Here is a 22969-nt window from a genome sequence, read left to right on the forward strand (position 1 = left end):
GAATCATGGGGGTGGGATTTTCCCGTGCTGTCCTTTCAATAATGGTGAGACCTCCCTAACCATATGAAACTGGAGACCATTAAACCTTTTTTCATGATAAATTACCTAGTCTTGTTTTTGTCCTTATTAGCAGCATGAGAATGGTTTAATACAGTAGTCGTCTTGCCTTAGCTTTCAAAGTAGCTGGAATTACATGCACATGTCACTGCGCATGGCTAAAACACCTAGCTTAAAGATGCTCAGTCAGCTAAAGAAGGACATAGAAAACTAAACAGAAAAATAAAACAATGCATGAAGATAATGAGATTATCAGCGAAGTGATTAAAAGTACAAAATAGAAACATAAAGTGTAGAGCTGAAAAGTAAAATACCTGAATTTAGAGATTCATTAGAAGGTCCAGCAACAGGTTTGATCTAGCAGGAAAAAATCCATCATGCTTGATAAGAAGTCATTTGAAATTATAGGCTGTGGAGGCTAAAAATAATTTTAAAAATTAAGAGAGCCTAAGGGACTTATGGGATACCATTAAAATGGCCAATATACTTATAATGGGAATTCTAAAATAAAAAGAGAGAAAAGAGAGCAGCAAAGTTATTTCAAGAAACAAACAGTGGCCGAGAACTCTCAAAATTTGAGGGAGAAAATGACCTAAAATTTAATGAAACTTTACCAACTCTAACTATATTCTTTTATATTATAATGAAGCTGCACAGAATACTTTAATTCTGCTATATATTTGAGATAACAAAGACTTAAAAATGACTGTAAATCTTTGCCAGTAGATTTACAATACAAAACGATATAACTTGTGACACCAAGAAAACACATAGGGAGCCATAAAGAGGCAGGGTTTTGTATGCAATAGTAGTTATTCTTGGTAATAGCTATAGTAACAACAAAGAAAATACCTATAGTACTTAGGGTTTTGAGACTACTCTGGGCAACATGGCAAAACCCTGTCTCTATTAAAAATAACAAAAATTATCAGGAATAGTGGTGCGCCTCTGTGATCCCAGATACTCAGAAGGCTTTGGTGGGAGGATTGTTTGAGTTGAGCCTGAGAGGCAGAGCTTGCAGTAAGCAGAGATTGTGCCACTGCACTCCAGCCTGGGTGACAGAGCAAGACCATGTCAAAAAAAAAAAAAAAAAAGGAAATACCTATAGTATACACGCACGAAGACACACACACACAGAGAGTAGTGAGAAAAGAATTAAAACATGTCACTACAAAAATCAATAATATACTTCGAAAGAGAACAAGAGAGAAAAACAGGAACAAAATAGCTACAGAACCGGCCAGGGGCGGTGGCTCACGCCTGTAATCCTAACAATTTGCGAGGCCGAAGCGGGTGGATCAGCGAGGTCAGGAGATCGAGACCATCATGGCTAACACGGTGAAACCCCGTCTCTCCTAAAAATAATAAAAAGAAAAAATAGCCGGGCGTGGTGGCGGGCGCCTGTATTCCCAGCTGCTGGGGAATCTGAGACAGGAGAAAGGCATGAACCAAGGAGGCGGAGCTTGCAGTGAGCTAAGATCTCACCACTGCACTCCAACCTGGGCGACAGAGTGAGACTGCGTCTCAAAAAAAAAAAAAAGCTAGAGGACCTAAAACAAAAAAGAAACAAAATGCAATAGGAAATCATTCCCTTTTAGTAATTTTTTTATATAAATAAATTACATCAATCAAAAACATACTTTCACTAAATAAATTCATGAAACAAGGTTCAACTCTCTGCTTCCTAGAAAAAAACAAATTATGATCTGGAACACATATAACCCGTACATGAAAGAATAAAAAAAAAATGCAAAATCAAATATTGTCATGGTAGACAAAATACATATTATATCAAAAACTTCCTCAAGAGACGAGAGGAAAAGGACAATAAAAACAACAATAAATGCAACAACAATAAACCGACATACAACAATAAAAGCAACAACATTGAAACAACAAACAACAATAAAAGCAACAACAGCAACATATGTGCCTTACATCACGGTTCCCAAATATATGAAGCAACATTTTACAGAACTGAAACATGAAGTAGCCAGCACCTGATAACAGTAGATGACTTTTATATCTGACTTTTAGTAATGTAAATTTAAAAAAAAAACATAAGATGAATAAGTAAACAGAGGATTTCAACAATACAATAGAACAATCAGACCTAACACTCACATTTATATCTCTCCACTCAACAGCAGAATATGCAATACTTTTAATCACACATGCCACAATATTCCAGATAGACCACCTGTTAAGTTAAAAAACAAATCTTAGTAAATTTAAACGGATGGAATTACACAAATTATTGCTACCTATGATACAATAAAACAAGAAGTTAAAAACACCAGCATGTCAAAGAATAAGTAAAAATTAAACAACAAATTCTCAAACACTCTTGTTCAAGAGGTTGTAGGCTTAATATTGTTAACATGTGACTACTAAAGAAAGTGGTCTACAGATTCAATGTTCTTTCTTTTCTTTTCTTTCTTTTTATCTTGAGATGGAGTTTTGCTCTTGTTGCCCAGGTTGGAGTGCAATGGTGTGATCTCATTTCACTGCAACCTCCACCTCCTGGGTTCAAGCAATTCTCCTGCCTCAGCCTCCTGAGAAGCTGGGATTACAGGCCTGTGCCACCACACCAGGCTAATTTTGTATTTTTAGTAAAGACGGTGTTTTTCCATGGCTGGTCTCAAACCCCTGACCTCAGTTGATCCACCTTCCTCAGCGTCCCAAAGTGCTGGGATTACAGGCATGAGTCACCACCCTCAACTGATTCAGTATACTTTCTATCAAAATACCAATGAAACTTTTTGCAGAAGTTTTAAAATATTCTACAATTTTTATGGAATTTCAAGGGATCACAAACAGCCAAACAATATTGGGGAAAAAAATGTAAAGATATAGGCATCATACTGTCTAATTTCAAAATATACTACAAAGGTATAGTAACCAAAACACTTTGGGACTGACATAAAGACAAATGAATGATGAAACAGATGACAGAGTCCAGATATAAGACCTCATGGGTTTAGTAAACATATTTTTAAAAAGTATTCCAGGAATTCACAATAAGGAAAGAACAGTCTCTTCAACAAACAGTATTGGGAATAATAAAAATTCACAGGGAAAAAATAACAAAGTTAGACCTTACCTTGCACCAAATAAAAACATAAACTCAAGGCTGGGTGTGTTGGCTCACACCTGTAATCCCAGCACTTTGGGAGGCTGAGGCAAGCGAATCACAAGGTCAGGAGATCAAGACCATCCTGGCCAACATGGGGAAACCACGTCTCTACTAAAAATACAAACAAAAATTAGTTTTCAGTGGTGGCACATGCCTGTAGCTCCAGACACTCGGAAGGCTGAGGCAGGAGAATCTCTGGAACCCGGGAGGCAAGAGTTTCAGTGGGCCGAGATCATGCCACTGCCGTCTAGCCTGGCGACAGATAAAGACTCCATCTCAAATAAAGAAATAAACTCAAAATAACAAATTTTTTGTAGTTATTAAAATGGAATTTTTAACTTTATTTTTCAGATCGTTTGCTATAAGCATACAGAAAGCTAATATTTTGTTGATTTTCTGCAATGTTATTGAATTTGTTTAGTAGCTCTAATAGTTTTTGGTGTAGTGTTTAGAGTTTTTCACATATAAGATTATTTTCTCCACAATCAGAGACCATTTGACTTCGTCCTTTCCAATTAGTATGAGTTTTATTTCTTCCTCTTGCCTAATGTCCTTGGCTAGGACTTCCCGTACTATGTTGAATAAGAGGGCTGAAAGTGGGGGTGATTTGTGTTATTCCACATGTCAGAGAGAAAGCTTTCAGCTTTTCCTTGCTCAGTATAATGTTAGCATTGCTTTGTCATAAATGAACTTTATTGTGTTGAGGCACATACCTTCTATTCCTAATTTGTTAAGAGTTTTCATCATAATGAATATTGAATTTCATCCAACGCTTCTTCTGCATACGCAAAAGTTACAAAAATTAAAATACTTAATGTGATGGTCAATACAGAGTGTCAAATTGATTGGATTGGAGGATAGAAAGCATTGATCCTGGGTGTGTCTGTTAGGGTGTTGACAAACGAGATTAACATTTGAGTCAGTGGGCTGGGAAAGGGAGACCCACTCTTAATTGGGTGAGCACCATCTAAGTGAATAGAAAGCAGGCAGTGAATAGAAAGCAGGCAGAAAAATGTAAAAAGGAGAGACCGGCCTAGGTTGCCAGCCTACATCTTTCTCCTGTGCTGGACGCTTCCAGCCCCCAAAAACCAGACTCCAAGTTCTTCAGCTTTGGTACATGGACCGCCTCTCCTTGCTCCTCAAACTTGCAGACAACCTATTGTGGGATCTTGTGATCTCTCCAGGGAAGCCCGACTAATACACCTAGCAACAAACTTAACTAAAAAGGTAAAGGATCTCTATTCTGAGAACAACAAAACATGGATAAAAAATATAAAATACAAATGAATACATGAAAAAATCTTGTGTTTATACACTGGAAGACTACTGTTAATATAGCTACCCAAAGTGATCTACAGACGTCACGTGATTTTTATCAAAATATCAATGACATTTTTTCAAAGAAGTAGAAAAAATATTTTAAATTTATGTGGATCCACAAAAAACTCTGAATAGACAAACAACTTTGAGCAAAATAAGCAAAGCTAAAGGCATCACTTTATCAAACTTCAAAACTTCCTATAAAGCTATAGTAACCAAAACAGCACTGTACTGCCATAAAAACAAACAAATAGACTAATGTGCCCAATAAGCCCAGAAGTCAATTTACGCACCTAAAGCCAACTGATTGTCAACAAAATTGCCAAGCACACACTTTAGGGAAAAGCTAATCTCGTCAATAAATGGTGCAGGGCCATTTAAATATTTATATTCAGAAAAGTTATACTAGACCATTGGGCCTTGCCATATATGAAAATCAACTCAAAATAAGACTTAAATGTAATGCCATAAATTATGAAACTATTAGAGAAAAACATAAAAAAAAGCTTTATAACATTGGACTGGGAAAGGATTATTAAAATAAGATGTCAAAACATACGCAACAAAATCAAAGTAAGCAAACAACATTATGTCAAACTAAAATGCCTTTTCATATTAAAAAAACAACTAAAAGATTGAAGAGACAGCTTAGGCAATGAAAGAAAACGTTTTCAGGCTATACATATGACAAAACGCTAATATTCAGAATATAAAAGAAACTTTAAAATCTCAAAATAAATACACTTATAATCTAATTTAAAAAATGCAAAAGATCTTAACAGACGTTTGTCAAAAACAGATACAAAAATGGCTAACTGGAACATAAAAAGATGTTCTACATTACTAATCACTAAAGAAATGCAAATCCAAACCGCAATGAGGTACCACCTCAATCCCATTAGAATGGCTATAATAAAAATAAATAAATAAATAAATAAATAAAAAGTACTAATGAGTATATAAAAACTAGTGAATGTATGCATTGTTGGTGGAATTGTAAATTAGTATGGCCATTATAGAAAATAGTATGGAGGTTTCAGAAAGAAATTGAAAATAAATCTATTATATGATTCAGCAATTTTACTCCTGGCTGTATATCCAAAAGAAAGGATATCACTGTGTCGAAAAGGTATTTGCATTCTCATGTTAATTACAGAACTATTTATAATAGCTTACATATGGAATCAATTCAAATGTACAGCAACAGATAAATGGATAAGGAAAATGTAATTTATATACACAGTGAAATCCTATTCAGCCATAAGAAGGGATAAAATTCTGTCAGTTAATAGAGCATGGATGAACCTTGAGCATAGCATGTTAAGTAAAATAAGCCACAGAGAGAAACACAAGTACTTTATGATCTTATTATCTCACTCATTTGTGTAACCTGAAAAAAAGGGTTGATATAAGCAAAGAGTACAACGCGGGTTGTACTGAATAGGAGGACTGAAACAGGAGGATGGGAAAAGGCTGCTAACAAGTATTGTGTTACAATTAGACAGGAGAAAGAAGTCTTTGTTTTTTATTACACGGTAGAATAATAATAATTAATGAACAGGTATCGCATATTAAAAAATACCTAAAAGAGACCAGCTGTGGTGGCACATTGCTGCAATCCATACATTTTGGGAGACTGAGGTGGGAGAATCACTTGAAGACAGAAGTTCAAGATGAGCCTGGACAACATAATGTGACCCTGTCTCTGTGAAAAATTAAAACATTATCCAGGCATGGTGGCAGGTTCCTGTAGTCCCAGCTAATTGGGAAGCTGAGGTTAGAAGATTGTTTGAGGTTACTGTGAGCTAGGATTGCACCACTGCACTCCAGTCTGGGTGTTAGAGCAAGATCCTGTCCCTAAAAAAAGTTAATACATAAAGATAAAATAAAATAGCTAGAGAAGAAGCTTTTGAATGTTCTCACCACAAAAATAACACAAGCATGAGGCAATAAATATACTAAGTACTCTGATTTTTATTGCTATACAACATACATACATAATTGTTTCCCCAAAATATGTACAATTAAATGTGTCAATTTTAAAAAATGAAGACTATAATGTAAAACCTATAGCTGTAAAATTCCTAGCACAATACAGAAGGGTGAAGCTTCATGACAATTGGTCTTGGCAATAATTTGGGGGATGTAACATCAACGGATCAGACAACAAAAGCAAGGGAATACACATGGTACTAAATCAATGTGAGAAAAATATCCCAAACAGGCAAAGTAGAACATGGAATAGATATATGCACAATTATGTACATTGTAGTATTACTCACAAACATACTACCTGGAAGCAAATGTACCTTTAAGGATGAGTAGATTCAACAAACAAGGCACATATATTCACTGGGATAGCATTCAGCCTTAAATATAAGGAAATCTTGAAAAGTACTACAATAAGGACAAATCTTGAAAACATTCGGTAAAGTAAAACAAGACAGTCAAAAAGGAAAACCGTATAATTACATTTATATAAAATATTTAGTCAGTCAAACTCATAGAAACGAAGTGTTGTAGTCTCAGCAGTGCATCAAGATGTAACAGTATCTCTAGTCTGAGATCACACCCAGAGTTCTTTTTTCTACCTCTAAGGAGATTAAGGAGTGTGAACACAAAGGTGAGGTTGGAGTGAAAGTTTGATAAGCAAGAGAAAAAAGCTCTTTGCCAGCAGAGATAGGTGTCTGAACGGGGTGCCCTCTACGAGGCTGGGGTCCAGGGTTTTTATGGACTGGGAAGGGAAGGGAAGGGAATGTGCCTAGTTCACAGACTGTCTTGAAAAACGTGTGGCTCCGCTTGGTCCATGACTTTGGCCCGGTACAAATCAGGGGCTGAAGGGATGATTCACAGATGCTACTTAGCTTGGCCCAGGACTTATCAGAAGATAAGGTGAAAGATCGGCCAAGCAGCTTGGCCCGGGAGCAATTAGGGGCTGAAGTAATTATTCGTAGAGATCAGACTTACAGTTCAAATAAAGGAGAGTATCGACGGGAATGCACCAGAGACCACTGTGCTTATGCCCACAAAAGGAGAAGAAACATTTTCCTGGGAGCCCACTGACTGTACAAAGGGCAAAGGAGTTTCTTTTTTTCTTTTTCTTTTCTTTATTTCATTTTTTTTTCTTTTTGAGACTTACTTTCTTCTATTTATTTATTTATTTATTTATTTATTTATTTATTTTGAGATGTAGTTTTGCTCTTGTTGCCCAGGCTGGAGTGCAATGGTGCGATCTCGGCTCACAGCAACCTCCGCCATCTGGGTTCAAGCGATTCTCCTGCCTCAGCTTCCCAAGTAGCTGGGATTACAGGCATGCGACAGCATGCCCGGCTAATTTTGTATTCTTAGTAGAGACGGAGTTTCTCCATGTTGGTCACGCTGGTCTCGAACTCCCGACCTCAGGTGATCCGCCCGCCTCTGCCTCCCAAATTGCTGGGATTACAGGCATGAGCCAACGTGCCTGGACAAACAAAGGCATTTCTATGCCAGTTCGGTCTTGTTCCCTTAACTAAGTGGGCTGGAGGTTTGTACAAGTTTCTATACAAATGGGCCAGAGGTTTTTCTATCTGTGCAGCCATGGGCAGGTCTGCATGCACAACACCAAGTGCTAGTTCCCTTGTTGGTGTCTGCAGCTTGATTTTTTCCAGGATTCATTTTATATTATGCAGGGATGAGACACTGACCCAAGGTCCAGGGACTTTCCAGGGACCCTTCTGTTGCTACCTACATAAAGCAAGCTAACTAACTTCTTTCACAAGTAATGAGTATTCACTTTTACTTTTGTAAGACAAAAATTATCTAAAATCTACTGCAAAACAATAGAACTATACTTACCACTTCTAAACCATATACTTAAAATGTTAGAAAGTGACAATGGCATGATTTTAACGACAATTAGAAACTTAAGACTACCTAAAACGCACAGTTACAAAATCTTCAAACATCCCCTTCAAATAATAAAGGGTTCTTCTCTCATAATTGCTTAGATTTAACTATAAGTTGATTGTGAATTTACGATTATTTTTCCCTGACTACTCACCAAGATAGAATAAAATAATCACTAGAAACCAAGAAAAGAGGGAAATTTATAGCAGTAATGTCCACATCAAAAAGCTAGAAAGGGCCGGGCATGGTACCTCATGCCTGTAATTCCGGCACTTTGGGAGGCTGGGGCAGACAGATCACTGGAGGCCAGGTGTTCAAGACCTGCCTGGCCAACATAGCAAAACCCCATCTCTACAAAAAAATACAAAAATTAACTGAGCATGATGATGCACATCTCTAATCCCAGCTACTCAGGAGGCTGAGACAGCAGAAATGACTTAAAACTGAGAAGTGGAGGTTGCAGTGAGCCGAGATCATGCCACTGTATTCCAGCCTGGGCAACAGAGTGAGACTCTCCCACAAGAAAAAAAAAAAAAAATCCTAGAAAGATCTAAAGTTAACAGACTAACATCTTGATTAAAAGAACAAGAAGACCAAGTGAAAAAGAAACTGAAAGCTAGCAGAAAACAAGAAATAACCAAGATCAGAGTAGAGCTGAAGGAGATAGAGACACTGAAAACTCTTCCAAAAAAAATAAACTCAACCAATCCAGGAGCTGTTTTTATCAAAAAAATTTATAAACTAGATGGAACACTAGCTAGACAAATAAATAAGAAAAGAAAGAACCAAACACAATGAGAAATAACAAGGCAGACATCATCACTGATCCCATGGAATTAAGAACAACCAAAAGAGAATACTGTAAACACCTCTATGCACATAAACCAGAAAATCTAGAAGAAATGGACAATTTATTGCAAAAAAAAAAACCCTCCACAAGACTGAACCCTGAATAGATCAATAATGTGTTCTGAAATTGAGGCAGTAACAACTAGCCTACCAAGCAAGCTGAATTTGACCAGAGGTACAAAGAAGACATGGTACCTTTTCTCCTAAAACTACCAAAAAAAAATTGAAGACAAAGACGTTCTCTCTAACTCATTCTATTAGACAAGCATCATCCTGATACCAAATCCTAATATAGATACAACATCAACAACAACAAAACATCATGCTAACAGCTTTGATGAACACTGTGCAAAAATTCTTAATAAAATACTTGCAAACCAAATCCAGCAGCACGTTAAAAAGTGCATCCAACACAATGGAATTGGCTTTGTCCCCAGGATGCAAGGTTGGTTCAACATATGCAAATCAATAAATGTGACACGTCACATAAAGAGAACTAAATACAAAAACCACATGATTATCTCAATAGATGCAGAAAAAGTATGCAATAAAATTCAACATTCCTTCACGTTTAAAATTCTCAATAAACTAGGAACTGAAGAAACATACCTCAAAATAATAAGCGCCATATACAACAAACCCACAGACAATATCATACTGAATGTGCAAAAGCTGGAAACATTCCCCCTGAAAACTGGCACAAGAAAAGTATGTCTTCTCTCACCACTCTCATTCGACACAGTATCGGAAAACTTGGCCAGGAAAATCAGGACAGAGGAAGAAATAAAGAGTATTCTAATAGAAAGAGAGGAAGTCAAATTATCTTTGTTTGCAGATGACCTGATCATATATCTAGAAAGCCTCATCTTCTTAGCCCCAAAGCTTCTTAAGGTGATAAGCAACAGTAGCAAAATCTCAGGATATAAAATCAATGTGCAAAAGTAGCTAGCATTCCCATACACAAACAACAGGCAAGAAGGGAGACAAATAATGAATGAACTTTCATTCACGTTTGCTACTAAGAGAAAAAAATACCTAGGAATACAGCTAAGAAGGAAAGTGAAGGACCTCTTCAAGGAGAACTACAAACAACTGCTTAAAGAAACCAGAGTGGACACAAAACAAATGTAGAAACATTTCATGCTCATGGAGAGGAAGAATAAGTATCATGAATATGAGTGCATTGCCCTAAGTAATTTATAGATTCAATGCTATTCCCATTGGACTACTGACATTCTTCAGAGAATTAGAAAAAAAAAACTTTTAAAATTCATATGGAACCAAAAAAGAGCCCAAACAGCCAAGCCAACCTTAAGGAAAAAAAAAAAAAAAAAAAAGCTGAAAGCGTCACTGCCTAACTTCAAACTATACTAGAAGAGTACAGTAACCAAAACAGCATGGTACTGGTATAGAAACAGACATATAGACAAATGAAACAAAATAGAGAGCCTAGAAATAAAGCCAAAAACCTACAACAACCTGATCTTTGACAAGGTCAACAAAAACAAGGAATTAGGGAAAGATCTCCCTATTCAATAAATTGTGCTAGGAGAACTGGCTAGTCATATGCAGAAAATTAAAACTGGAACCCTTCCTAACACCATAGACAAAAATTAACTCAATATGGATTAAAGACTTAAATGTACAACTTAAAACTATAAAAACCTTAGAAGAAAAAATCTAGATAATACCATTCAAGATATAGGCAGGAGGAAAGATTTGATGACAAAAAGGCCAAAAGCAATAGCAACAAAAACAAAAATTGACTAATGGGGTCTAATTAAATTAACAGCTTCCGCAGAGCCAAAAAACTCTCATCAGAGCAGAGAACCTAGAGAATGGGAGAAAAATTTTGCAACCTATCCATCTGACAAACGTCCAATACCCAGAATCTACGAGGGACTTGAAATTTACAAGAGAAAAACAAACAACCCCATTAAAAAGTGGTCAAAGGACATGAACAGACATATCTCAAAAGAAGACATACATGTGCCCAACAAACATGAAAAGCTCAACGTCACTAATAACTGGATAAATACACATCAAAACAACAATGAGATACCATATCACACCAATTACAATGGCTATTAATAAAAAGTAAAAAAAAATAAAAACAGATGCTGGTGAGGTTGTGGAGAAAAGGGAACACTTTTACACTGTTGGTGAAAGGGTAAATTATTTCAAGCATTGTGGAAGAGAGTGTGGAGACTCCTCAAAGACCTAGAAGCAGAAATACCGTTTGACCCAGCAATGCTATTACTGGGTATACACCCAAAGGAATAGAAATCTATTTTAAATATACAAGTATGCATATGTTCATTGCAGCACTATTTACAATAGCAACGTCATGTAATCAATCTACATGCCCATCAATGATAGACTGGATAAAGAAAATGTGGTACACCTACACCATGGAACACTATAAAGCCATAAAATGTAATGAGATGGTGTCCCTTGCAGGGAAATGGTTGGAGTTTGAAGCCATTAATCCCAGCAAACTAATGCAGGAACTGAAAACAAAACACCACCTATTATTATTCTAACTTACTAGCGGAAGCAGATCAATTAGAACACATGGACACACTAGGAAGAACAACACACACTGGACACCTGTTTCATGGCATGGGGGAGGGGAAGGAGAGCATCAGGAAGAATAGCTGCGGATGCTGGCCTTAGTACCTCGGTGATGAGATGATCTGTGCAGTAAAGCACAATGGCACACGTTTATCTATGAAAGAGACCTGCATATCATGCACATGGACCCCTAAACTTAAAATAAAAGTTGAAAAAAATGTTTATCACATATGGACCCCTGAACTTAAAATAAAAGTTGAAAAAAAATGCGTATCTGGTGGATTCTCTATGTTAGAAACAAACTGAGGATCCTGAAGCTCCCGCTGGGAGAATCGGGGCTGGGAGCACCCTGGGGAGCCGCTGCCAAGGCCGTCCACCATCTCTACAGGCCGCCTCCCTTCCCGGCCAGTGATGGAACGAATAGGTATGTGAACAGCTGTGGAAGTCAGACTCTCGGGAACTGAATCAGGCCCCTGGCCATGACCCCCAACCCTGTCCAGCCAGCGTGCCCACCAGTCTTCCCACCCAGTCAGCCCAGCCCTCAGGATTGTTAGATGGAAGAAGTCTCCATCATCACCCAGGCATAGAGGGAAGATGCCCTGGTCCTTACCAAGCAAGTCCTGGTTTCCAAAGTGCTCTCCGAAGAGGTCTCATGATTGTCACACCTTAGAAGGCCCCTTTCTGCTCTTCTTGCACCCAGCATGTTGGCCAGTCACGTTCCCCTGCTGAGCTCTCCACACATAAGGAGGAAGTCAACACCATTGCTAAGTCAATTCAGCTCCAGAGTCTCCAGTATCAGTTTTATCAGATCCCAGGAACCTGCCTGCTCCCAGAGGTGGCAGAGAAAAATCAAGGAAGGATCTGTATGGGCACTGACTTGGATGAAACCCTTGTGCCTAGCTCCTTGAAGGCATTCAGCAATGCTGACTGCCTAATGCCTGTAGAGATTGAGGAGACCAGGCACCAGATCCATTTGCTCATGAGTCCTTATATGGATGAGTTCCTGAGATGACAGGAGGAACTGCTTAAATGTGTTTTTTTCATTGCTGTATTCATTCCAGCCTGAACAAGTACGCAGATCCTGTTAAGAGGTGACAGTGTGCTGGCAGTCCTCACAGCCCTCGCTCGCTCTCAGGGCCTCCTCTGCCAGGGCTCCCACTTTGGCGGCACTTGAGGAGCCCTACAGCACACTGCTGCAGTGTGGGAACCCCTTTCTGGGCTGGCCAAGGCCAGAGCTGGCTCCCTCAGTTTGCGAGGAGTTGTGGACGGAGAGGTGCGGGCGGGAACTGGGGCTGCGCACAGTGCTTGTGGGCCAGCGCGAGTTCCGGGTGGGTGTGGGCTCGGTGGACCCCGCACTCAGAGTGGCCGGCCTGCCCCACCGGCCCTAGACAGTGAGGGGCTTAGAACCTGGGCCAGCAGTTGGTGTGCTCAATTTCTCACTGGGCCTTAGTTGCCTTCCCACGGGGCAGGGCTCTGGACCTGCAGCCCGCCATGCCTGACCCTCCCCCCAACTCCTTCGGCTCCTGTGCGACTGGAGCCTCCCCGACAAGCCCCACCCCCTGCTCCACAGCACCCAATCCCATCAACCACCCAAGGGCTGAGGCGTGCAGGCACATGGCGCAGGACTGGCAGGCAGCTCCACCTGCAGACCTGGTGCAGGATCCAGTGGGTGAAGCCAGCTAGGCTCCTGAGTCTGGTGGGGACGTGGAGAACCTTTATGTCTAGCTAAGGGATTGTAAATACACCAATCAGCACTGTGTATCTAGCTCAAGGTTTGGAAACACACCAATCAGCACCCTGTGTCTAGCTCAGGGTTTGTGAATGAACCAATCAACAATCTGTATCTAGGTACTCTGGTGGGGATATGGAGAACCTTTGTCTAGCTCAGGGATTGTAAAAACACCAATCAACGCCCTGCCAAAACAGACCACTTGGCTCTACCAATCAGCAGGATGTGGGTGGGGCCAGATAAGGGAATAAAAGCAGGCTGCCCGAGCCAGCAGTGGCAACCCACTCGAGTCCCCTTCCACATTGTGGAAGCTTTGTTCTTTTGCTCTTTGCAATAAATCTTGCTGCTGCTCACTCTTTGGGTCCACAATGCCTTTATGAACTGTAACACTCACCGTGAAGGTCTGCAACTTCACTCCTGAAGCCAGAGAGACCACGAACCCACTGGGAGGAATGAGCAACTCCAGACGCGCCGCCTTAAGAGCTGTAACACTCACCATGAACACCTGCAGCTTCATTCCTGAGCCAGCGAGACCACGAACCCACCAGAAGGAGGAAACTCTGAACACATCCGAATGTCAGAAGGAACAAACTCCGGACATGCCCCCTTTAAGAACTGTAACACTCACCGTGAGGGTCTGCAGCTTCATTCTTGAAGTCAGTGAGAACAAGAACCCACCAATTCCAAACAGAGTGTGAAGTGTGTGCTGGACCAGTGTGGGGTGTTCTGGGGTGGCCTAGCCCATGAGTTGTGTTTGTTCCACCAGGGCTGCTATGTCAAGGACCTCAGCCATCTGGGCACGGACCTGACGAAAACTCTCATCCTGGACAACTCGCCTGCTGCTTACATCTTCCACACAGAGAATGCAGTGCCTGTGCAGTCCTGGTTTGATAACATTCCAGACAGCAGCTGCTGCACCTGATATCAATCTTTGAGGAGACGAGTGGAGCAGATGGTGTCTACACTAGCCTTGGGCAGCAGTGGGCCGTTAGCCTTCCCTGCTTCCCAGCAATGGCCACCACAGTAGGGGATTTTCCCACACTGTGCCTTTATGATCAGCCTGAAAGAGTGAAGGCTGGAACACCTACCCACATGGGCCTGGAAAGAGTAAGAAATGATTGAAAAGAGCTTTAGGACAGCTTAGATGCCCAGTGAGGGAATGCCAGACCAAGGATACCCAGAGCTACCTGCCATCAAGTTGTTGGGTTCCCGAGATGTAGGTGTGAGAGAAAGAAAGAGAGCATGTATGTTTTGCCATGAACTGTGGCCCCAATATATAGTGTTTCAGTTGGGGAGAAGCTGAAGGACAAATACTTCCCAAGTTAGCTTGTCTCCTCTACTGTCACCCTATGAGCCCCTGAGCTCCATAGGGATGAAGACTCTTGAAGGCTCCATTGTAAACCTGGTGTTTCTTCAGTGCTGCAAGGCCTATGCCGAGGAGAAAGGAAAGGTATACCTTTGGGTGTTCCAGACACACATCTTTCTGAAATATTTCTCCAGCCAGTTGTTGCAGACAAAAGACTACATTTCTGGGAAGATGGGGACTTATGTCCAGACCAGTACCCAAGCCATCAGGTCTTGTGGCCCAAAGGCTGTGCTTACTTAAGTCCAGCCAAGTGCCTGGGATGGATCTTTTCTGCATCTCCCCAAGACTCACCACTTAGCCTAGCCTCAAACCTGTGGGGAAGGAAGTTATCTCCCCACTCTGCAAGAGGAGAAATAACTGATTTTGGTTCTTTTGACTCTGTTTTAAAATTCTCTTTTAAAAAAAAAGCCTATCTGAAACTGAAAAAAAAAAAAAAAACAAACAAGGAAAAAAGATGTCAGACTTAAATAGGTGAAAAACACACAGATATATCTATAAGCAACAAACACAGCTAATTCACACATATATTAAACATCACTTTGAGATAAAGTGTACTGAGCTAAAAATTATCATTCAACTCATGATATCAAGCTTTAAAAGCAAGAATACAATTAACTGATCTGAGAAAACATACCCAAGAAAAGAAACGCAATAACACGCAATTGATAATAAGAAAAGAGATTTTAATACATAAAATCCTGAATACATCATAGATTTAAAAGAAAAATTTTTTTTTTTTTTTTTTTTTTTTTTTTTAGGACAGAGTCTTGCTCTGTCGCCCAGGCTGGAGTGCAGTGGTGTGATCTTGGCTCTGCCCAATGGGTTCACGCCATTCTCGTGCCTCAGCCTCCCGAGTTACTGTGAATACAGGTGCCCGCCACTATGCCCAGCTAATTTTTTGTGTATTTAGTAGAGACGGGGTTTCACCATGTTAGTCAGGATTGTCTTGATCTCCTGACCTCGTGATCCACCCTCCTCGGCCTCCCAAAGTGCTGGGAATACAGGCATGAGTGATCACACCCGGCCAAAAAATGACTCTTTAGATATCTACACCGTTCAACTGCGTGCACTCATGAAAAGCAGACATTTTAAGTCATTGGAATTTAATAAATTGCAGTAAAATTGTACAGAAAATACATTACAATCATTAATAACAGGCTCTAAAGAGACGAATTTAATTAATAATCATTAAAAAGATAGGAGAATTTAATTATGTCCTCAATATATTTCTGCTCTTCTTACCACAAAATATAATAAAACTATATGACTATAATATAGCTTTCAGGAGCTAAAAAAGCCTTATGTTTCGAAATAAAAGAACAACAAAAATTTTGCAAAATACGCTGAGCATTACTGAAGTATAAAGTAAATATCTGGAATGAAAATATACCATCATTTAGATACAGACTAAAAAAAAGAATATAAATGTTAATGATTCATTTCTGCCTGCAGTGAGCTTGAAATTACAACCAAAAATTTTAATAAATATGTTGCACCTACAAGAAATTTTATTAATAGCTTACATAATGTGTAAATTTGAGCAATTTATTTTAGAATTTTTGAATCTAAAAATCACCAGCTTGACATTCATTTCAAAAAGTGAAATATAAACGAGAGTAACATAAGCAGCATGACAGAATGGGTGGTTCTGCGTGCACATCCCCCACAACATAATGCAGCTGCCACAGCAAACATAAGTGCTTTCATGAAAGCTTTGGAATCCAGTTCAGAGTATGTGACACCCAGCTGGAGGCAAAGACCAAGGAACACATCTTCAGAGGGTAAGCACTTGACCAAGTGTCAAGCTTGCCAATCATGGTCCCGGCTTCAAAACCGAATACTGCCACATCTTACTGTAGACTTGCCTATAACTCGTTTGACCTTGGTCCTGCCACTGCAACTATCTGCCCGGGACCGGGCAGATACAAGAGAATTCATACTCACCTGAGACAGGTGACAGGCCGGCAGAACTTGGTTCTCTCTATAGTCCCTGAATCAGGCAAAACCCACCTTCTTTACTTCTCCAGCCATGGTCTAGAAGAAATCTTCACATTGATAAGATGAAATGCTAACTAACACTATGAAAAATACTAAAGTATAAATGTCACTAAAAATGCTAAATACATACCGAAATTCAGAATACTCTAAATTGTTATCATCTTAAACCAGACTATTAAAATACAAGATGTTTTATATAAGTCTCTTGATAACCACTAGGAAAAAAACTGTAATAAAAAAAGAGAAAGTAATTAAAGCATATACAAACAACAAAAATTACACATTGGACATGGTGGCTCCTGCTTATAATTCCAACACTTTGGGAGGCCAAGGTGGAAGAATCATAAGCTCCTTGGGTGTTGTGGTGTGTGTCTGTAGTCCAAGCTACTTGGGCGGCTAAGTTGGGAGGATTGCTTGAGCCCAGGAGTTTGAGGCTACAGTGAGCTGTGATATGCAACTGCACTTCAGTCTGAGCAAGAAAGCGTAACTTTGTCTCAACAAAAATTAACAATACCACAGGAAAGACAGAACCAGAAAAAAAAGAAGCAAATTTAAAATGGACAGAAAACCACAAATTTACAATGGTAACTGCTTACCTATCACTACCTTACAAATAAAAAGATTAAATTATCTACTAAACAGATACTGCTGTAGACGGAATGTCATCTCCAAAATTTAGGATAAAATTTAATAGCCAATGTGTTAGAATTAAGAGGTGGAACCTTTAAAAATTAATTAAGCTATAAGAACTCTGCCCACATGAATGGACTAATGTTCTTATTATGGGAATGGGCTAAATATAACAAGAATGGATCTGTTATATATTTAAAAAAAAGCTCTCTCTCCCTCACATCTTTGGCCAAGTTATTATCCAGCAACTAGACCTTCAACAGATACCAGTATCATGTTTCTTGCCTTCCCAGCCTCCAGAATTATGAGTCAAACAAAATTCTATTCTTTATTACCAGTCTGTGATATTCTGTTACAACAGCCAAAAGACACTAAAGCAGACAGAGTAGATAAATGAATCTTTTAAACCTGGTAATATGCTGCTTACAGGAGACTCAATTATGAATTAAGAGCATAGGCTAAAAGTGAAAGGATAGAAAATGATATTACATGCAAATAATAATCAAAGGAGTGCAATGGTAGTTATGCTTAAATTAGACAAAATAGACTTTCTAGCAATGTCTCTCACATGCATGAAATGAGTTTACCATACTATAATAATAGAGGTTAATTTGTCAAGAGAATATAGCTATATATATTTATGTGCCCAAAATGGAGGCTTCTAAATATAAAAAGCAAATATTGCCAGAACTGTAGGGAGAAGTAGAAAGAAATACAATAATAGAAAACTTTAATGAAATGTATAGTAAAGGACAAATAGTTAATAGCATTGTAAATTGGCAAGGGAAAGCTGGTCTCATGTGTTGCATTTGAGAATGCAGCAAAGAAAGTAGGACCTTATAATTTTACTGCAAGTCTGAGTTAGGCTGAAAAACAGGGTGGTCGATTAGAGGCTCCATTTGCCATACATTAAAAAAACAGGAGGAAACCAGTCCTCTTCTGGAGTGTTCAAATAATTAAAGAGCAGAAAACTAGACTAAAGTGGCTCTAGTGCCCTGTGTTCATAGGTTAAAAAAAAAAAATTTAAACCCTAACTCAAATACATTTCCTATAAACCATTATCTTAGCCTGAAACAAAATGCAGATTTAACCAATGACAAACATACAATTAACCTCTGAATATGTAACTAGGAAATTTCCATCTGGATAGTTCAAATAAGGCGATTACATAACTGGAAACAATTTATGAATTTGGGTTGCTTTCTCATGCATCTTATAAAAGCCTTTCCTTTATGCCCCTCAGGTGGACCACAAATCATGTCTGGGTGCTTTCCATTTCAGCAATCACCGTTTGTTCAGATAAACTGGTTAACATTTTAACATAGACTCCCGTTAATTTTTAACAAGAGAGACTGTGGACCCCACAGGCCGCAGCTCCTCCCACGCAAACACCCAGTCGTGGTTTTTCCCTGGTGACCTACCTGGCATCCCTGAACAATCTGGGAAATACTCATGGCTGTGGGCGCAGAGCAGGGCGCTGCCCAGGGACAGGACCGAATGGGCCGGGCCGGACGTGGGGGTCCGCTGCTGGCCCAGCGGCCATCTTGCAGCCACAGGGGAGTGAGGGCCAAGCTGCGGGAGACTCGGAGCTAACCGTGGGGAGGCCGGTCCTGCCGGTTTCGCAGCCTGCTCTCCCCTCTCAGGATGCCGCACCCCGCATACTCACCATTTCCCAGCTTCCAGGATGTCCTGGCACCTTAACTGTGCGTCCCCAAGGACCTACACAGCACAGAGCAACAGGGGCTGTGAGAGAGTAGCCCGGGGCTCCCAAGGTGGAGGAGACGAAAGAGGAGACGGATCCCAAGCTCCTGTGCCAGGGCCTGCGAGAGACAAAGACCCCGCCAAACGCCGGAAGCCACGCCCTCCTTTCCTCTCCGCTCCCACTGCGCGCCTGATTGGGCGGTTCCCACATCAGTGTCACTGATTGGATAAAACTCCAGGACTCACCCACCCCAGCCTGACTCCTGCCCCTACCTCAACTCCCCCTCAGCGTTAGTGTATTTTTGTTAGTTTGTTTTACTTTAAGTTCTGGAATACATGTGCAGAACGTGCAGGTTTGTTACATAGTTTTACATGTGCCATGGTGGTTTGCTGCATCTATCAACCTGCCATCTAGGTTTTAAGCCCCACATGCATTGGGGATTTGTCCTAATTTTCTCACTCCTCTTGACCTCAATCCCCTAACAGGCCCCAGTGTGTAATGTTTCATTCCCGGTGTCCATGTGTTCTCATTGTTCAACTCCCACATATGAGTGTGAACATATGGTGTTTGGTTTCATGTTCCCGTGTTACGTTGCAAAGATAATGGTTTCCAGCGTCATTCACGTCCCTACAAAGGACATGAACTCATTCTTTTTATGGCTTAATATTACTTCATGGTGTATATGTGCCACATTTTCTTTTTCCAGTCTATCAATGATGGGCATGAGGGTTGGCTCCAAGTCTTTGCTATTGTAAACAGTGCTGCAATAGACATATGAGTGCATGTGTCTTTATGCTACAATGATTTATATTCCTTTGGGTATATACCCAGTAATGAGATTGCTGGGTCAAATGGTATTTCTGGTTCTAGATCCTTGAGGAATCACCACACTGTCTTCCATAATGGTTGAACTAATTTACACTCCCTCCTGCAGTGTAAAAGCGTTTCTATTTCTCCACTGCCTCACCAGCATCTGTTGTTTCCTGACTTTTTAATAACTTCCATTCCAAATGGTGTGAGATGTTATCCCATTGTGGTTTTGATTTGCATTTCTGTAATCATCAGTGATGATGAGCTTTTTTCTTTTTTCTTTTTGTGTATTTGTGGACCACATAAATGACTTCTTCTTCTTCTTCTTCCTCTTCTTCTTTTCTTTTTATTTATTTTATTTATTATTTTTGTTTCTAAGATGGAATCTTGCTCTGTTACCCAGGCTGGAGTGCAGTGGCAGGATCTCGGCTCACTGCAATATCTGCCACCCAGGTTCAAGTGATTCTCTCTCCTTAGCCTCCCGAGAAGCTGGGATTACAGGCCACCTGCCAATAGACCCCGCTAATTTTTTGTGTTTTTAGTAGAGACACAGTTTCACCATGTTTCCCAGGCTGGTCTTTAACACCTGACATCATGATCCACCTGTCTCCACGGCTGAAAGTGCTGGGATTACAGGCTTGATCAACCACGCCCAGCCAAATGTCTTCTTTTGAGAAGAGTCTGTTCATATTCTTTACTCACTTTTTGATGGTATTTGTGTGTGTGTGCAAATTTGTTTAAGTTGCTTGTAGATACTGCATATTAGACCTCTGACACATGGTTAGATTGCAAAAATATTCTTTCATTATGTAGGTTGCCTGGTCACTCTGATGATACCTTCTTTTGCTGTGCAGAAGCTCGTTAGTTTAATTATATCTCATTTGTCAATTTTAGCTTTTGCAATTTAGCGATTGCTTTTGGTATTTTATTCATGAAGTCTTTGCTCATGCCTCTGTCTTGAATTGTTTTGCCTAGGTTTTCTTCTAGGGATTTTATGGTTTGGTGTTTTACATTTAAGACTTTAATCCATCTTGATGTAATGTTTGTATAAGGTGTAAGGAAGGAGTCCAGTTTCTGTTTTCTGAATGTGGCTAGCCAGTTCTTTCAGCACAATTTGGTAAGTAGGAAATCTTTCCCCATTGCTTGTTTTTGTCAGGTTTGTCGGAGATCTGACGGCTGTAGATGCGTGATGTTATTTCTGAGATCTCTGTTCTGTTCCATTGGTCTATATATCTGTTTTGGTATCAGTACTGTGCTGTTTTGGTTACTGTAGACTTGTAGTATAGTTTGAAGTCTGGCAGCAGGATGCCTCAAGCCTTGTTGTTTTTGCTTAGGATTATTTTGGGTTGACAGGCAAACAGGCTCGTATAGTTGGGGTCACATGCCCAGAGTATCACAGCTAATTAAGACGTGAGCTGAGAATTGAAATGCACATGCTCCTTCCCTTACCTGGGTCTGTTGTATAATGCATCTTAGCAGATATTTAAGGGTAGGAATTAGAATATTTGGACTTCTTTTTAACTACTTTTTAACCTGCATTTTGATAATGCAGGAAAGACCTTCATCCCATCCCTGAGCCCCTCTTTGAGAACGCTGAACCCCACAGCTGACCACATTGTGGGGTGGCCATTAGGAATCAGGTGGGGAGCGGGGGCCGGGAATAAATACGCAAGAATTATGTTGCCCAAATTTGCTCATCTTAGAAAGTCTCCTCCATTCTGTGAGAAGTGATTATTCCAGGGTAATTGTGCCCTGATGCGCTGCATCTCAGTCTGACTTGTCTTTTTGACAATCACTGGATTACTCTCATGAACGGGGATATTCCTCTTTCTATTTTAAAACGGCCAACTGTCCTCTGCAGGTGTCCTGATTTGCTAGTTTAGACCCTGAAGGTAGCGGTGAGAAAATATTTGGGCCACATCAGAATACCTATTCTCAGCTGCAGGATATATAGAAATTTCTTAATAATATCTAACCGTTTTCTCAATAACCATTATATGTAACATTGATAGCTTGGAGGGCAGGGAAGGACACAGATAACAAAATCTTGAAAGTTTAATTTGTTTATAAGATTTTTTTGGTTCTTGTTTAGTTTTTGGATACAAGGTCTTGCTCTGGTGTCCAGGCTGGAGGGCAATGGCATAATCATAACTCATAATTTGGTTGTAACAGTTCTTTAAAATATATTTTTGCTGAGAGTGGTAGCTCACACCTGTAATCTAAACATTTTGGGTGGCCAAGGTGGAATCATCGCCTGATCCCAGGATTTGAAGACGAGTCTGGGCAACATAAGTAGGCTCAGTCTCCAGAAAAAAATTTAAAAATTGGCTGGGTGTAGCTTTGCATGCCTGTAGTCCCAGCTAGTTGAGAGGCTGACGTGAAAGCATCACTGGAGCCTAAGAGTTTGAGGCTGCAATGACCCATGATTCAGCCACTGCACTGACAGAGTGAGACACGTGTGTGCGTGTGTGTGTGGGTGTGTTTATAAAAAATTTGTTTGTGAAAAAAATTCAAGCACGGGAGAAAAATGAAAGCCCATGTTGGAGGACGTGGAGAAATGTGAGTATGGCTCAAGCAACTCAGTGAGTCTTGGGTTTCCATCTTGAAGAATTGCCCATCCACACTGAAACCACAGCCTAACAAATGCCCATTCTCACACTACACCTGCTGGGATACCAGTATGTAGCCTTTTGAAAGAAATAAAATCTTTCACCTAAGAGAAGGACAAGAGAAAAGGAGGGTTTCACATCTAAAGCCTTCATTTTCTTTATGAATCAAGAGCCACTTGTCATTTGAGTTGTCCAAAGGCGACTGGTAGCACTAATACACTTAATGAATCAACCAGGAAAAATGGGCCTCTCAGATGAGGAGGAGGCACAATGGTAAAAAAAAACCCAATCCATTCTCAGGTTT

The 22969-nt window shown here is 40.0% G+C and overlaps 1 long non-coding RNA gene across 4 annotated transcripts in view; it reads right to left on the minus strand.

Moving 5' to 3' along the window:
• The window catches only part of LOC134738422 (uncharacterized), a 30820-nt gene extending 11437 nt beyond the window's left edge, over window positions 1-19383 (minus strand). For 2 of the 4 annotated variants that reach the window (XR_010124133.1, XR_010124132.1), the window contains exons 1-3: window positions 12432-19383; window positions 2182-2257; window positions 372-475 (exon numbers count right to left, since the gene is read on the minus strand). This is a non-coding gene — a long non-coding RNA (uncharacterized LOC134738422). Of the gene's footprint in view, window positions 1-371; window positions 476-2181; window positions 2258-6467; window positions 7974-12431 lie in introns of those variants that run through there. The other 2 variants (XR_010124135.1, XR_010124134.1) reach the window with 2 other exon arrangements.
• Between the last annotated feature and the right edge of the window lie 3586 nt (window positions 19384-22969).

The sequence above is a fragment of the Pongo pygmaeus genome, chromosome 17 (genome assembly GCF_028885625.2).
Source record: "Pongo pygmaeus isolate AG05252 chromosome 17, NHGRI_mPonPyg2-v2.0_pri, whole genome shotgun sequence".
In the NCBI taxonomy this organism is placed as follows: Eukaryota; Metazoa; Chordata; class Mammalia; order Primates; family Hominidae; genus Pongo; species Pongo pygmaeus.